Genomic DNA, 16,285 nt, shown 5'->3' on the forward strand with positions numbered 1-16,285 from the left:
TCTCTTAAATGGGTAGGGGAGAGTCCTGCCCTGCCTCGTCTAACTTCTGGTGGTTTCTGGAAAACCATGTTCCCCTCTGCCCAGAAGGGGCATGGTTATCTCACCTCATCTGTCTGTCTGTGTCCAAATTTCCATCTTCTTATAAAATGCCAGTCATATGAGATTAGGACCCAGCTTAATCCAGTTAAGCATTATCTTAACTAATAACATCTTCAAAGACCCTTTTTACAAATAAGATCACTTTTGCAGGACCAGGGGTAGAACTTGAGCATGTGTTTTGAGGAGTGGGGAGGGCACAATTCAAACTATAGCAGATTGTATGTATCTATCATCACCTCTTGACTCTAAGGTCTTTTCTGTTATCCTCAAACATAACTCAGAGCCTGGTTCCATCAGGAGCTCAAGAAATAGAGTTTGCATGGATTAAGGAAAGAATTTCTATCCTTGCAGGAATGTAGTCCTCTTGGCCTCCATACTTTCTGGCATTCAGTTATTAGCAATATGTATGATGGACTGGTACAGGAGGTGCACCAGGCACCACCCACATGATCTCATTTACTCCCCCTAATGCCCTGTAAGGGATCATTATCCTATTTATAAAGTGCAGAAAACAGGTTGGAGGCAAATTATGTCATTTGTCCAAGGTCAAGGTGATAGGAAACATAAGTAAACAAGAGAAAGAACCTGTCCTTTATTATAAACCTTATGGATGAATGTATTTGGCAATTCAAAATTATTCTCGCTTTAGAAAGCTGAGACTGTACATTTGCTTTGTAATATTCAATGACCCCAGTATGTTGAAATAGGGCCTTGGAATCAAACACACTAATAATAATAATAACAGTAAATGGGATACCTCAGTTCATATTAGGTTTAGTCATTAAATGTATTTTAGAAAAGAAAAAGAAAACACCTTGTTTTTACTGACTTTAAAAAAATTTGCATTGACATGTGGCATATTCATGATTTGCAGCCAGATCTGTCTGATATCAGAACCCAGGACCTCTATGTTACATTTCTGTCCACCTGTGATGCTCAGTAGATCTTTTCCTTTCCATTAGCTTAGTGCTCATGGTCAGCATGTTTCCTAAAAGGGAGCTAATTTCTTTGACATTAGACTATATTGCAAACAGACTGTAATAAAATTATATTTAAATAGTCAATACAGTTTTCATATAAATACTAAGAGAAATGAAAAGTAATATTTCTAATAGTAGCTGGATACACCCAAGAGTTTTTTAAATTAATATATCCTTTTTAGCCATAATTATTTAAGTTGACAACTGTTATCTATTTTGTGCTCTGCCAGGTAATAAAATTTGTATTCTATCACTAACGGTGTCTCTGTTTTGTTTTGTGATTTCATATTATTGCAACACTTGTATCTACTGAAATTCATTTCATTTGAATAATATTTTATGGGGGTTTCATTGCATCCCATGAGGTAACTTAGAATTCCCTAGAGTTACAATGAGAAGATGTCAGAAACTCAACAGTTGACTATTATGCAATTAAGCATGTGTGGATGAGTTGAAATTTCAAAGCTCTAAACACTTATTTTGTTTAAATTGTTCTCATATTCTGCTTTACTTCAACTACTTCGGTATTTGTCGTTTCATCAATCATATTTATTAAGATTTCCTACCCTTAAAATATTCTCCAGTTGATCTCAAATTGCTTTAATTTCAATACTGATTTTTTGGACCATTTCAGGGAAAAATTAATACATCTTGATTAAGTAGTCATTAAAATAAAATGAAAAAACAATCCTTGAGAGAACTGAGTCAGATTACTTTGTGAAGGCTGGTTATTTCCCTTGTTTATTTCTCTGTCCTTGCGGCTCAGTACTTACAATGAGGCGCCTCTTTTATTTTTGATAGAAATTATATTGTGGGCAAAGGATGCTGGAGTTTGTAATATTGTCTACCAATTCTAATTTTGCTTTGCATTGCATAATAGATGTTTCTGTATCTTTAGTTTATTTATTTACAGCTTAAACATTTTGGCCCAAAGTATTATATATTAGTTCGTTGGTATAAAGAATAGCTAGAACAACTTAAAAATGGCTCTTTACTCTGCTGTTTACTCTGATCACATCTTTTTTGTTACAATTCTACATGTAATAATACATTAGAGTAAAATATTCTTTTTTAAAATCAGTCATTCAGGTGATTTAAAATGTCCAGATGTTTGGCCTCTTGCAGACAGCTAGCCTGATTTACATTTCTCTTTCTCACTGGGATGTTTGTCATTGTTTTGACAAAGTGTAGTAGAAAGAGTGTTGTTGGAAGGGTCAGGGGATTTGAAGATCCTTGCTAATTCATTTGCAAACTGCCTAATTCTAGGTTCAAGAAATGGCATCCAGATGTATGTAGAGGATTAATAGGGGTAAGAGCTAGCATTCCAGCTCCATTGTTAAAGAAGTTTTAGGTCTGTTCCCTAAGAAGTGCTTTTTCTTCTCTCTGTCTCAATGGTTGCATCTATAAAATGGGGATAATGATACCTACCTCAAGAATTCTTTGGAAGGTATGATTCCGGACAGCCCCGGGAGTTCTTGGGGAACTTGAGACCTCAATCAAAGGCTGTTGCTCTGAAGGTTCTCCACTCAATCTCAGAAAAGAATTTAAGAAATAGTCAGTGTGTACAGCCAAATTGTTTAATTAACTCGATGCCGGAGAGCCCAGGGAGTTTTAGGTTGGATGCTGGAAAGCTCCAGGAATTTTCTGCTGGGTACCGGAGAGCCTTGGGACTTCGTGAGACCTCGACCAGGAGCTGACACTGTGAAGGTTCTTGTCTCAGCTGCAGGAAAGCACTTAAGGATTAGTCAGTAGATACAGGTGAAGAATCCAAAGACTAGTCAGTGGACACCTTCAAAACTTCAGTGTACCTAGTGAAAGAACATGCTCAAAGGGGGACGAGCCCGTGTTCTCCAAAGGAGAAGCCCTCAGAGGCTTGGATCCTTATGTTATAAAGATTTGGAGGAGCCCTTTCCCTTCAGGCTATGCTCATAAGAGATCGATGAGATGCACTTTTCATTGGTTCTTTTCCAGTGTGGACCTAAGTGAGGGCTGGGTGTGTGGGGTGTTGGTGTGTGTGCACCAAAAGGAACTTTTTGTTATGGTTCTTAGGGTCACTTCTCCCCCCTCCTTCCCTATCTAACCTGTTAGCCTAAGGTATACACTGATAATATATGGAAAAGTACTCACAGGCAATATGTAATAAATTTTCAGTAGGTTTTTGTTGAATATGAGTCTGAGTCTCAGTTTGATCAGCCATACATTGGGAGTAATAATGATAATGTAATTGGAAATAATAATAACAATAATCATGGTAATTATAGCTGCCAAATATCTGCTTTGATGCACCTGTTTTCTTCCTTTTTTCTTCTCTTCCCGAGTTTATATGAAGATTAAATAGAATACTCTTCATAAAAATAATTAGTAAAGATGTAACAACTTACCCAGCTTGAAAATGTTAAGATAGTCTACTTATTTGGTTATTTAAATCTTAATATTTTCATGTATTTCTGCTTTTTGTTCATTCTTTATTTCTTTTTCTAAATTGGAAACAGTTTTATATGGAGGTAGTGTCAGCTATTCAGGTGTATAATTTGAGACATGCTTTATATGACCCTGCAAGCAAAACTATCTTCCGTTACACTGATTCAGTTTTCAAATTTTGGAACAGTTTGTTTAGGTATTACAGAGTCTCCAATTGTAAAAATGCAAATAATGCTAAAATGATGGTATTTCACATCTTTATGGATTAATACTAGACCATGGATTAATTTAGAGCCACTTGGGAATATTGACCCAGGTACAATTTGGGAGGTAGAGGATGATGGGGCATTTATAGGAGAAGTGGGGGCCCTAAGGATAAACTGAATTATCTTGAGTTATGGAGCAATAACTAGCTTTCTTGTTGTGTCCTTCCATTTGGTCTTCACTTGAAGACTGTTTAGTAATTATTTAGAAGCTATTAGGGGAATTTTACTTTTTAATCAATGCTCAGTTGTTTCCATAGGAAAGAACTCTAGTCAGGAAATCCTAGCTGTACTAAAATCTATTCAAATTTACATTTAAAAAAATCAGCCAGCATACATTTTCTCTCCACTCTGCTCAGATGGATGACAGCTTTTGAATTTAGATGTATCATCCTCTTAATAGCAAACATTTTTATTTTCAGCTGATACAGTTCTAACTCTGCCCTAATTCACAGTTGGAGACCATGAGATTTCCGCTTGTTGTACCATGGGGTAAATTCAACTTTAATGAATAGTTATTTTTAGATTTGAGATCCTAATATTTTTTTCAGAATCCTTAAAGAATCCTTTGACTACCAGCCTATAATCTTTGTCAAGTGAGGTGTCCTATGTACAATGTACATCAGGTCAGTGATTAAGAGACCGTATTTCTGGTATTTGCTCAAAATTTTATTTATTTATTTTTTAATGCTTGGTAAATCTCTCTGGGCCTCAAATTGGAAACCTAAACCACTACACAAATACACATATTATGTATTTGATTAATGTTTAGATGTTAATAAATTTGTAAATTTCTCACCTTGTTATTTAAAATGCTTGCTATTTCTGAGCTGCTCATTTGCCTACCAGCGTGTATGGCACCCCCACTCCCACCATCAATAGATAGCTGATGACTCCCATGACTCCCAGAGACGTCTGAGTAACTCATTCTTGTTCTGATCTGAATGCAGAGAATTTGTGAGCTGCACTTTTCATTGGCTCTTTTCCTGTGTGGGCCTAAGTGAGGTTTGGGTGAGGTTCCTAGATCAAACTGCTTTAACTTGAAAGTGATGGATGGGACATTTGTTCAGGCCTAATTTTACTGTGTGCAGTACTAGTAATTATATCAAGCATTGTGTAATTCTAAGGTGCTCCTGCCCAGGACTGAGACTCTCAGTTGCCATCCAGGCAAAGCTTGGCCTGGATTGGTTTGTTCTTTGGGTTAGGAGTCGGGGCCTGGAGAGTGGCCTTCGTGCTTCCTGAAAGTGTGAGGTGACACTCATTGGCTCAGATATCCCCATTTGCATCCGCAGGCTGACTGCTCGGCATTCTAGGGTCCCGAACCCTACACCTTCTCCTGTCTCCAAGAAGGCTGCCATTGTGACCATACTTTCTTCTGCATTTTACTGATAAATTAACTGCTGTTGGATTTATCCAAACTGTGTCTGTGCTAGGTTTATTTTTTTCCCAACACTTTGAGATTAATACTGGCATTTGTCAATCTGATGGTTGAAATTTTATTGTATTAAAATGACAAAGTAAATATCGAGATACAACTGTATTTATTTATTTATTTATTTTTGCGGGGGGGAGGTGCATGGTCTGGGAATCAAACCCAGTCCCCAACATGGAAGGTGGGCATTCTACCATGGAACTACGTGCACCCTCTTTTGAATAAAAATATATTGTAGTTGCTTCTGAATTTTTATTCAGATTCCCCTGTAATGGACAAGTGACCTTATAAGAAACATTGGGTCATTTCTAGATTAAGATCTCTCTGGAAGAAGTCTTTTATTTTATTTTATTTTCTTAAATAAAGATGTGTCTCTTTAAATTAAATATTGTATTTTTAGATAAAAAGGAAATTTCTATGTACTACCTAAAAAATTTTGCCAGACACAAATTATTTCCTAAACACGGTTTTCTTTTGTTTTGTTTTTTGTCTTGAATTGATCATTAAATCAGGATAATGATGTGGTCTGGTATATCCACTGTCTTTGTTTTCCTTATTTTATTTTTTATTTTTAGACAATCCAACATCTGAACACATTTGTGTTATTTGTGAAATCTATTGTTCTCAGGCAGATTCCATATCCTTTCATGTGATTTGAAATACCTGGTACTTTCTTTCTCAGACTCTCTTAACTACAATATGAAGTGGTGATCTATTCTCCAACAGTTAGGTGCATTCACTCCACAGTTTGAATCAGTCACTAGTGACCCAAAGAAGCAAGCACTAGAGAATATGTTTGGATGAGGTCACAGCGACTGTATCCAATATCCAGATTTAGTAGTGACACTACTCTCGTGGTGTCCTCCTTTTCCAATATTGGTGGACTCATCAGGAAACCTATGGTCTCTATCACTGGCTGAGGCACAGGTATCTTCTCAGGGCCATTTCTGCTTTGAATTAGTGAATTGTTCCTAACTGCATAGTCTCCTGGTCTATTTCTTAATCTTTTTGCAGATTGAATGAGCTAATGAATATTTTAAAATGCCTTTTTTGGTGCTTAAATTAACTACACTTGGTTTCCGTTCCTGAAAATTAAGACAGCCAATTCCTGCAATGCCCTTCTAAAGTCTCTTTTCTATAAAGGTCATGCTGCCTCATGTGCCCTGGTGATTGTGGTTAAATCTACTCCCACTCAGTCATTCTTACTGGTTTTACCTCACTTTGCTGCTCCCTCCACTCCCCTCCACTGCTTCTTACTTTGGATGCTGCTTTTTGTGAGTGAGAAAATATTTTAAAAATTCTATATTTTAACAGTTTTTTTCTTTTTCTTTTCTTTTTGGTGGCATAGAATGTAAGCTATCACAATCCCATTCTATCACTTTTTTCGCATTTCCCAACTTCTTTTGTAGTTAGGTATCAGAAGCTAATAAATTCTCCCTTATGAAATATGATGCAGGTGAAGAAAAACTCCCAGCTGATCTCACACATGCTGTTTGCCCTTTCTGTTGATTTTCCAGAGTGACCCTGGAAGTGATGTATTAAAGATGGTAGAATGGCCAAAAACCTGGTTTCTAGAGTGTCTATACAGAGAGATGCCCCATTTTCCACAGACCCACCAGGACTGAGAAAAAAAAATCTATGTATTACTAAGATACTGACATTTCAGAGTCTACTGAAGCAAAACTTGACTACTGCATTAGAATTGATTACTTGTAGTAGGGTGCAGCTGTCATAAAAGAAATGAAAAAAATATAAGCTTGCATTGCAATGACTTAATGTTCATAGAGTTAGTGGTAAGCAAACATAGATAGGAGGCTAGAAAACTGGTGTTCCATGCAATACAGTGGCAAAACATTTGTAAAATTGTTCCTGTGATAGATAACTTCAAAGGAATTCTAAGTCTAATTCTAAGTCAACCTTATAGCTTTATGAAAGAAGGTTGGAAATATCCAGGCTGTTGCTGTGTGTTGACAACTTGCAACTTTGGGCAAGATATTGTATAAAAAGTTAAGCTCAGGCAAGAATTGGCTGATCTTTATCCAGAGATTGAGGGGAATGCAACTTTTCTGAGTTAGAGACTATCAAATTGTTGAAAAACCAATGACTATTGGATCTCAAACACTGGGAGGTAAAACGGAAAAAGTGCTTTGAGAAACAGAGGCCCCTTTGACTTCTCAGTAAACAAACAAAAAAGACTTTTAACCCTGTAGCAAACTAAAGAACAATAATTCCTGAATTTACGAAAAAACATACCTGAACACCAAAAACATACAACCCCTTGAGCTACAAACATGCACCATCAGGAAATGGACAGCTAAATCTGTAACGTTCCCAAGAAGAAAATGTATCCTACAGTCTCTTTAGGAAATGGGCAATGAAAAATACCCCAGAGTACTTAACCAAGGACAGAACAGTCTTAGTGGAGTAGAATCATGTTCTAATTGAGGAATCTTCCCTATTGGTCTCCACAATGCTTACCAGTAGATGTCCACAAGAACTTAAATCCAGTAACTGCTATATTCTTCTGACCTTCCCTTCTCACAATGGGAGTACATACTGTTATTTCCTCATTCTTGCTTCTCCCCTTGCACTGTATATTTTAGGCATGGTGAGGCAAGCAATGAACCTGTATTTTATTTCGTAAATTGATGGACCATGAGGAACCAAGTCCAGACCTGATAAAGAAAATTGTGAGCCCCCTAGAGACCCTAGACTTTGATATGGACGCAGCTACATGATGGGACTTGACAAGCCTCTGGGAAAGGATGGATTGTGCTCTCCGGGTGGAAAGAAAGGTGCTGGAAGGGCTGACTGTGGCAGAGACCACCAGCTTTCTGCCAACTTCATGTTCCTCTTTCATATCATATAGCTAAAGCTCAGCCCAGCTCCCTTGCAGGTAGGCCCTCCCAAAGGAATGAGCATAGCCTACCCCATAAACTTTTGTTCTGAGACGCTTCTTCATGCTTTTTATCTTCTTCTTCCTTATTGAGTTGTGGATGCCTGAGTAACTTTGTAAATCTGTTGTTGAAGATGACACAGCTGCTACAAGCTTGGATTCTAAATAGTTGAATAAAAAAGAACTACCCTGTCAACCTGAACAACACTCTGGACTGTTATATGACTAAGAAATAAATTCTACTGTGTTAAACTAGTGGACTACTAGAGCCAGCCCTTCCAGGATAAATACAAACATAATCACTACTTTTTGTTCTATTCAGTGAATGGAGATTTTACATAGGTATTCCATGACTGTGTTTTATATCCAGATGATTTTGCTTGCATTTTTTTTTTGGGGGGGGCTGGGGGTTGCACAGTCCAGGAATCAAACCTAGGTCTCCTACATGGAAGGTGAGCATTCTAACAATTGAACAATCTGTGCACCTTTTTGCTTGCATTTTTTAATATAATCCTCATAACTAGCCAAAGAGATAATCATTTTACAATGAATATTGTGAAACTAAGAGAGGTCATGTCATTAAGCTAGAAAATGGCAAACCTATAGTTATGAATTCAGGGTGCCCCAACCTCAAAGACCTTGATGCTTTCAGTACTGCTCTTAACATGGTTGTAATTCATTGTGGGAAAAATTAAGTTCAAATAGAAATTGAAATTGAAATAATTTCCACTTTTTTACATTTCTTTCAAAAGTAATATGTTGCTTATATCACTTCAATCCTATATAATGTGTCATGGACTCATGTTCTTTTCCTGTATGATTGACTCACCCAGCATTTATTAAGATTATTTATAATTCTTAACTCATTAAGCAAAGTAATATTTCCGTTTTCATGTATTGTCCTTAATAGGGGTACTTTTTATCTATAAGTAATGCTACTTTTGTAGAGTAGTTCGTGATAGTCAACTGAGTTGGTCAATTCATCAAAAGAGAAAAGGTAAGCCAATACGGTATATGAATTTTTCTACTGGGATGCCAGAAATACAATACTTTTGATGCAGATGTACTTGTACCATGTGTGATGGGTACCTGTCAGCCATGTAGGTCAAGTCTACTCAAGCATTCTCCTAGCATGCTGTTCAATCAAAGATTGTGATTTTACCTCATTGAAATTTCACTCTCTCATTTTGTCTTTCAGAAATAGACACATTTTAACTCTCAAGACTCCATTTTAATTAAAGCCAAGCTTCTTTTCTCCCAGTACTCTTCTGCTCTTCATCTTATATTTCACCATAATATGGAATGCATTTAATGCTATTCTGTGCTTTTCTTACCAAGTCTGAGTTCTTTTTGAATGATTTCAGAAGTAACATTTATAACTGGCCATTTCAAATCTTCCATGTTTAGGCAAGAGGTTCCTAAGATGTGCATAACTGCCAATAGCAGCTAAAAGTGGATGGACTAAAATTAGTCCATTTGATTTAGGATTCAATGTTGTGGGATATATAAAAGAGAAAAATAATTGTTGGGTGAGGCCCTCGTATATTTCTACACAGCATGTGATATCCCCTTTAGAACTCATTTACTGAATATAATGGAATGCATACAAACTGTAAAAAGAAGTATGTTATATAGCATCATTCTATACAACTGCTTGGTGAACATGATCTCAAGGAATAATATTATTAAAAATATATATTTTGCATGAAATTGTTACTATTCTTGTTTTTAATTATAATGATTAGTAGTGCTTGGGTTTCTACATTATGCCAATCACTATATTTTTTGAACATTTTACTTATCAATAATGTGGTGTAAGTCAGTTAAGAGGCTTCTGATTTCAAGTAACAGAAAAGTCAAGATCAAACTAATTCAAACCTCACAGCTGATTTACACAATTGAAAAGTCCAGAAGTTGGTTGGCTCAGTAAGAACCCTGGCCTTGTTTGTATACTGTTCTTTGTTCTCTGAATTGTGTGGGTTTGAACCTTGCACCGTCTCTGTGAGATTGCTTGAAGCAACAGCTAGAGCCTTAACCTTCTTGGCTAGATGAGGGGAGCAAGGCAATAGGGCTCTACACCTCATCATGCAAAAGAACTGAGTTTCATGCTGATTGTATCTTCCCTAGAAATAAACCCAGAGGCCTAGGGATGCTGTGTGCATATTGGCTTGGATTACATTAACCATTCACTGATGCAAGGGGGTTATAAATTAACCCAGATCGGTTTACGACACTCAGTCCCCATGGCTGGAGTGAGAGATGGTAAATCCAATCCATACTGTGTGACAACAACCCGTGGAATAGAAACTGCATGGATGTGAGAAGCAATCGAAAAGACAGCTGTCCAAGGTGCTATTGTTAGTATCCTTTTACTGGTGAGGATCTGAAGCTCAGTAAACATAAATGATTTACTCAGGTATTTTTTTCAGAGGTGGGACATGAAACTGACTCCAAAGACCACACTTTCAAGTAGGTCATTATTATTTATTTCAATTTCATATAATATTTAGATAAAAGTTATAACAAAAGCAATCATATATAATGCTAATTTTTAAGTGCCGTATCTTATGTTCTCTGACTTGTGCCATGTTGGAGTACAAAATGAATCTGTGCAATGTAATATGAGTAAAGTATAAATACGTAATGATGGGGATTGGGATTCTTTGTAATTTTATAAATCATTCTGCTTTCCTACTTAAGTAGTATTTATCAAGTTGCTTCATCATTAATAGAAATTGATACTAAAAATGGAAATCATAATAGCAAGCAATTCTGTAGAGCTTAGTATTGCCAGACACTGTGCCATGTGCTTTACACATATTCAATTTAATTCTCATCACAGCACTATGAAGTAGTTTATTAGTTATGGTACAGGCGCAGGCTAAGCTGCTAAAAGAAAGAGAACAAAATTGCAGTGGCTAATGGAGGAAAAAAATCTGTTTTCTTCTTGTATAACAGTTCACAGTGGGTAGATAACCTTACCTCTATGACATCTGCCAGAGATCCTGGCTAATTCAATGGCATTGCCATCCTCAACAGCTGGCTTTCATCTCCAGTTCCAATGCAACTGCTTCAGTTATTACCAATTACTAATGATAAGGGTGAGGGGGTGGCAATGAAACAGGGCAAAAGATTTGTCTTTAATAGAAGACCTAGAAATAATACTTACTACTTCTCACATACTACGGATGAAAATTCAGACACAGCCACACCTACTTGCAAAGGAAACTGGGAATTTAACTATGTAGGACGGTTATGTGACCAGCTGACACTGACAGGTTCCTGCTATTAAAAGGAAGAAAGGGCAAAGGGTTTTGTGAAACATTTAGATTTTGTTACAAGTTGTATTGTTATCACATTTAGCAGATGAAGAGACTGACACAGTCCCACACTTATCAGTGGAAAAGCCAGGATTTATCCCAGGCAGTGTGGCTTTAGAGACTGTGTTTTTTATCATCATGCAGTGTTGCCTAGATGGAAACTTTTAATAGACAATCCATAAAAGAGGGAAAAATATCCCCAACCCTGTTTCTACCTTAGATACCAATTGTTTCAGCTTGATGACAGAAACTTTCATATAACGGTTTTATGGAATTGGCATTTATTCGTTCTTCTGTAAGTCTTATATATGTCTTAAAATAAGTTTAAGATTTTTGTTTCATTGTTAAAAAAAGAAAAAATCATAAATTAAATTCCGTTAGCTTTCTAACCTCTTTCATTTATTTATTTAATTTATTTTTATGTTAATCTTATCAGGTATTTCAGAAGACGTCTTCTCACTTTTTTGAACTTTTTTTATTGTGAAATATCATATATATACAAAAAAAGCAATAATTTTCAAAGTACATTTTAACAAGTAATTACAAAACAGATTTCAGGGTTTGGTTGGGTTACAAATCCATATTTTCAGGTTTTTCCTTCTAGCTGCTCTAAAACACTGGAAGCTAAAAGAAATATCATTATAGTCATTCGGCTGACATACTTATTTGTTAAATTCTATCTTCTGTGTTATAATTCCTCCTTCTCCTTTAATCCTCCTCTTAATCTATAAGGGTCTTTGGGCTATGTCTATTCTAACTTTTGTGAAATATGACATTCAGTCATGAAAGTCTCCCCGAAAATGTGAGACATGACTCTCAGGGTGAGCTTGGCCCTGGCAACAAGTGTTCGACAATGTCTTCTGGACTAAAAGGAGGAAAATAAATGTAACCAAAATAAAGTATCAGTGGCTAAGAGAGTTCGAATGAAGTCAAGAGGCTATTTCAGAGGCTATTCTTATGCAATCTTCAGCTAGATACTCTAATTGACACAGTTTGCCAAACCCCCAACAACATCATGCCTGTTAACCCTAAAAAACACCTAGCTTCTTTAAATCTGAGACTCTACAAAAATTCCATGTTCTAAGTTTAACCTTCTTGAAACTTATAATATCCAGATGGTTCCTAGGCAGGTAAGTCCTGAAACCCAGAGGCTCTAAGCTCTCCCAGAATATCAACTAATTTCATCTCCCTATCCTATGTTGTTGACATCCTTTTACTTTCATTTATTTCTAAAACTGCATTGTTGTAAGCTGAAGTTGACCAAATATTTAATAGACACAAGAGAATAAGTAGGTTAGAGTTCTTCTTTATAATGTGTTTGTTGATTGTTGAACATTTACATTATCTTGTAAAATGCTGGGTCTACAAACCATAAATTCATTCAACATGGTACTGACTTTCCTTCTCTCATTCCCAAAACTAAGCTACAAATGACCCCCCAAAAAAGCATCAGATGGCTTAAAATTGTAACCACAATCATTGCCAAAATGACACTCAATGATGGGGTCACCAGACCTGTGTCCAGCACTGTTGGAGAGGTGTTGGATTGACCATAGCTTATTTTGTTAACATTCAACTACTGATGATGGATGCATCTTCAAGATAAATGTATGAATATCAAGACCAATGCATTCCTGAATAAGTTATGAGTAACGGCCCTGAAAACCCACTTTTTATGTTTTATAGTCATGTTGTCTGTCATACTCTGCCTAAGATCATTAGATTCCCCAGTGCACTGATATGCCACATGAGATAATATAGAGCATTTATAGGTCTCAATCTAATTTCTGCTGTGGTCTCTCTTCGTGGTTTGGTAAGGGTTTAATGGCTCTTCAATATCTGATGTCAAAAAAATCAATCAACTTTCAAATGACATTAATCCTACACTTAACCCACTTGTCATTCATTCGTATGTTCAGTCATTTTTCAAATACCTGTCTATTACTTAGTATGCCCCTTGTATGGAATACACAAAAAATTAGGTGTGTCTCTATTCTCTGCTGTGTTGGCTGAGTTTCTCTATTTTTGGAGAGTTTAAAATATATTTTAGGACACACATACCTTTAAAAATTAAATAATTGTTCACTAGCATTAATGTTTAGTAACATTATATAGAGAGTATATATAATGTACTAAATAATTAAAACTACATCTAAGTTTTTCCAGAGAAGATCAATGATTAAAGAGACAACTGTCAGTTGTCATCCTTAGAGATGATTCCAGGATATGAAAATAAATGTATTTGTCATGTGGTCAAAAAAATTGGAGAGATAAATCAAAGATTGGGAGTTTGGGGGGCATTAAAGGAAGAATGCATGAGCATTCTAAGGGCAAGCGAGTTTTATGACTTTTATCTGACCCTGGCTTTGAGGAACTTTATCTCACAGAAGTAATAAACATTTTTAGTTGTGGCTATTAATTTCTCATTTCAGATGAATCTTAATTGATCCTCTCTATTGGAAAAAATGGAAAAACATTTGCAGTTTTGTTTGTCATTTTTTAAATTTAATGTCACATTTAATATTTATTTTAAAAAATTATTTGAGATATAATTCATATACCATGAAAATTCATCCATTTAAAGTATGTTTTTCAATAGTTTTAATATATTCACAGAGTTTCATACAATTATCACTTCTTATTTCTCCACCCTTATTACCTGGCAAATTAACTCTGTGTGTACATCTGTACAAAAAAATTGTTCATGAAATTTCAGTCATAAAAGACCACATACTGTATGATTCTATCAGTATGAGAAGTCCAGAGAAAGCAAATCTATAGAGATGTAAAGTAGATTTAGTGATTGCATAGGGTTAAGGCTGACTCATCACTGCCACAGTGATTCCACGTTGTGTAGTTATTTTCCATTGCTCCTGACTAGGTTATAAAATCTTCAACTTTATGTCTACATCTTATTCCTCTTTTATCTCTATTAAGTAATAGAATATAAAGTGTAAGTGCATTTTATATAAGCATTTTAATAAAATCCAATCAAATTGAATTGTCAAAACACCACCTATACTACATATTTCAATCATCGTATTCAAATTTTGCTACTATTACTTTTATTCTATAAAATAATTTTATAATTTAAATCTTATCTTCATATTAGTATGCTGGTTTATTTTTAAAATGAAATAAAGTTAGAATGAACTACTTAAAAGATCACAAAGGAAAGAAAGAATCTATCTAATAGCCATATAATTTTCTTCATTTGATACATGAGATTTTCTTTTCCTTCTCCATAAAAATCATTGGGGATAAAAGTAAAAATAAGATTGTTCCTTTTGCTATCCTTTTAATTTTATTATAATATAGACTCTGGAAAATAAAAGGATACTTTAAATGTGTGTTATTCCTACATTATAAAGAGATTGCAAAAACTATCCAGGCAAAAGATAATGTGGTGGTATTTCCACCTTAGTGATGAGGACATATGTATTTCAAGAACACTGAGTAGGGGGTGCGAGGGTAGTTCAGTGGTAGAATTCTCACCTGCCATGCGGGAGACCCGGGTTCCATTCCCAGCCCATGGACTTCCCCAACAAACGAGCAAACAAACAAGAAAACAAACAAAAAACCAAACCACACAAAAAAATTCAACAAATGGTGCTGCAATAATAGGGTACTCACATGGAAAAAGAATGAAATGTGACCCATTCCATACATACAAAGAAATAAAAAAGAAAGAAAAACACAAGGTGAGTGAGGATACTGGATTTCATTTCAATATAAGCAGAATATCTCGTTAGATAATTTGTAGGAAAAGGCATCAGTCAAGAGAAAATTGTGCCCATGGTGATTCCAGAATATGACTCCAAAATGTGAAAAAATACCACTAAGTCTCATGAAACAAAAAGTCTAAGTTGGACTATGACAGAGTAAAACAGGAAAAATTATAATGTGAGTAAAAGCATTGTAATAGTTGATGGAATATGATTGATTTTAAAATTTCATTATCATTAGAGCTCTCATATATGATGGCGGCCCAATTTTAATATTAATTTGTTGTTTTCAATAATCTTATGAAGAGGTTCTTTTATATTTTTTTAGATATACAAGAAGGTAGATCTTTGTTCTGCACTCTTAAAAGGGCTTGTTTTGTTTTGTTTCTGGATGTTTTTGGTGGGGATACACCTTGAGGCAATGCAAATATCACACTTGTGATCATATTTTTAATCATTAATTTTAGTGTCCTTTGATGATATTGCCTCAAATTGTTATTTGCTGTGATTTGTGCCAAATGGTGATTTGTCTCTTTCTATCTTTCCTTCTATGCTTATTAATTAGAATTATATTGTGAGGAGGAACTTCCAATTCCCCTCCATTTTTGTATTTATTTTTATCTGTGTTCATATGTAATCATGAATATTTTGAGGTATAATTCACATACCATATAATTCACCCTTTTAAGGTATGCAATTCAGTGTTTTTGTATATTCACAAGGCTGAGCAACCATTTTCACTAATTCCAGAACATTTTCATCATGCCAAAAGGAATCTGTACTCATTAGCAATAAATCTCCAGCCCCTGACAATCACTAATCTACCTTTAGTCTGTGTGGTAGTTAGATTCAGGTGTCAATTTGGTCAGGTGAAGGTATCTAGTTCTATTGCTGTGGACATGAGCCGATGCCATGTGAACCTCATCTGTTGATGATTACATCTGAAGTCAGCTAGGAGGTATGTCTGCTGCAATGAGTGATGTTTGATTTAATTGGTTGCTGCTTATATGAGAGAGCTCAAAATAGTACAACACAAGCAGCTGGGTATACCTCATCTCAGCACTGTAAGAAACAAATCACCCCGGGCAAGTTTTTGGAACCCAGAGGCCTGGAGAGAATGCCAGCAGAGATCACCCTGTGCCTTCCCAC

General features: G+C 35.7%; 1 long non-coding RNA gene across 1 annotated transcript in view; it reads left to right on the forward strand.

The window, feature by feature from the left end:
- Positions 1 to 16,285, forward strand: part of LOC143679311 (uncharacterized) — a 117,640-nt gene that overhangs the window by 53,671 nt on the left and 47,684 nt on the right. The window contains exon 2 of the long non-coding RNA XR_013173642.1: positions 10,521 to 10,560. This is a non-coding gene — a long non-coding RNA (uncharacterized LOC143679311). The remainder of the gene's footprint in view (positions 1 to 10,520; positions 10,561 to 16,285) is intronic.

The sequence above is a fragment of the Tamandua tetradactyla genome, chromosome 4, assembly GCF_023851605.1.
Source record: "Tamandua tetradactyla isolate mTamTet1 chromosome 4, mTamTet1.pri, whole genome shotgun sequence".
Classification (NCBI taxonomy): Eukaryota; Metazoa; Chordata; class Mammalia; order Pilosa; family Myrmecophagidae; genus Tamandua; species Tamandua tetradactyla.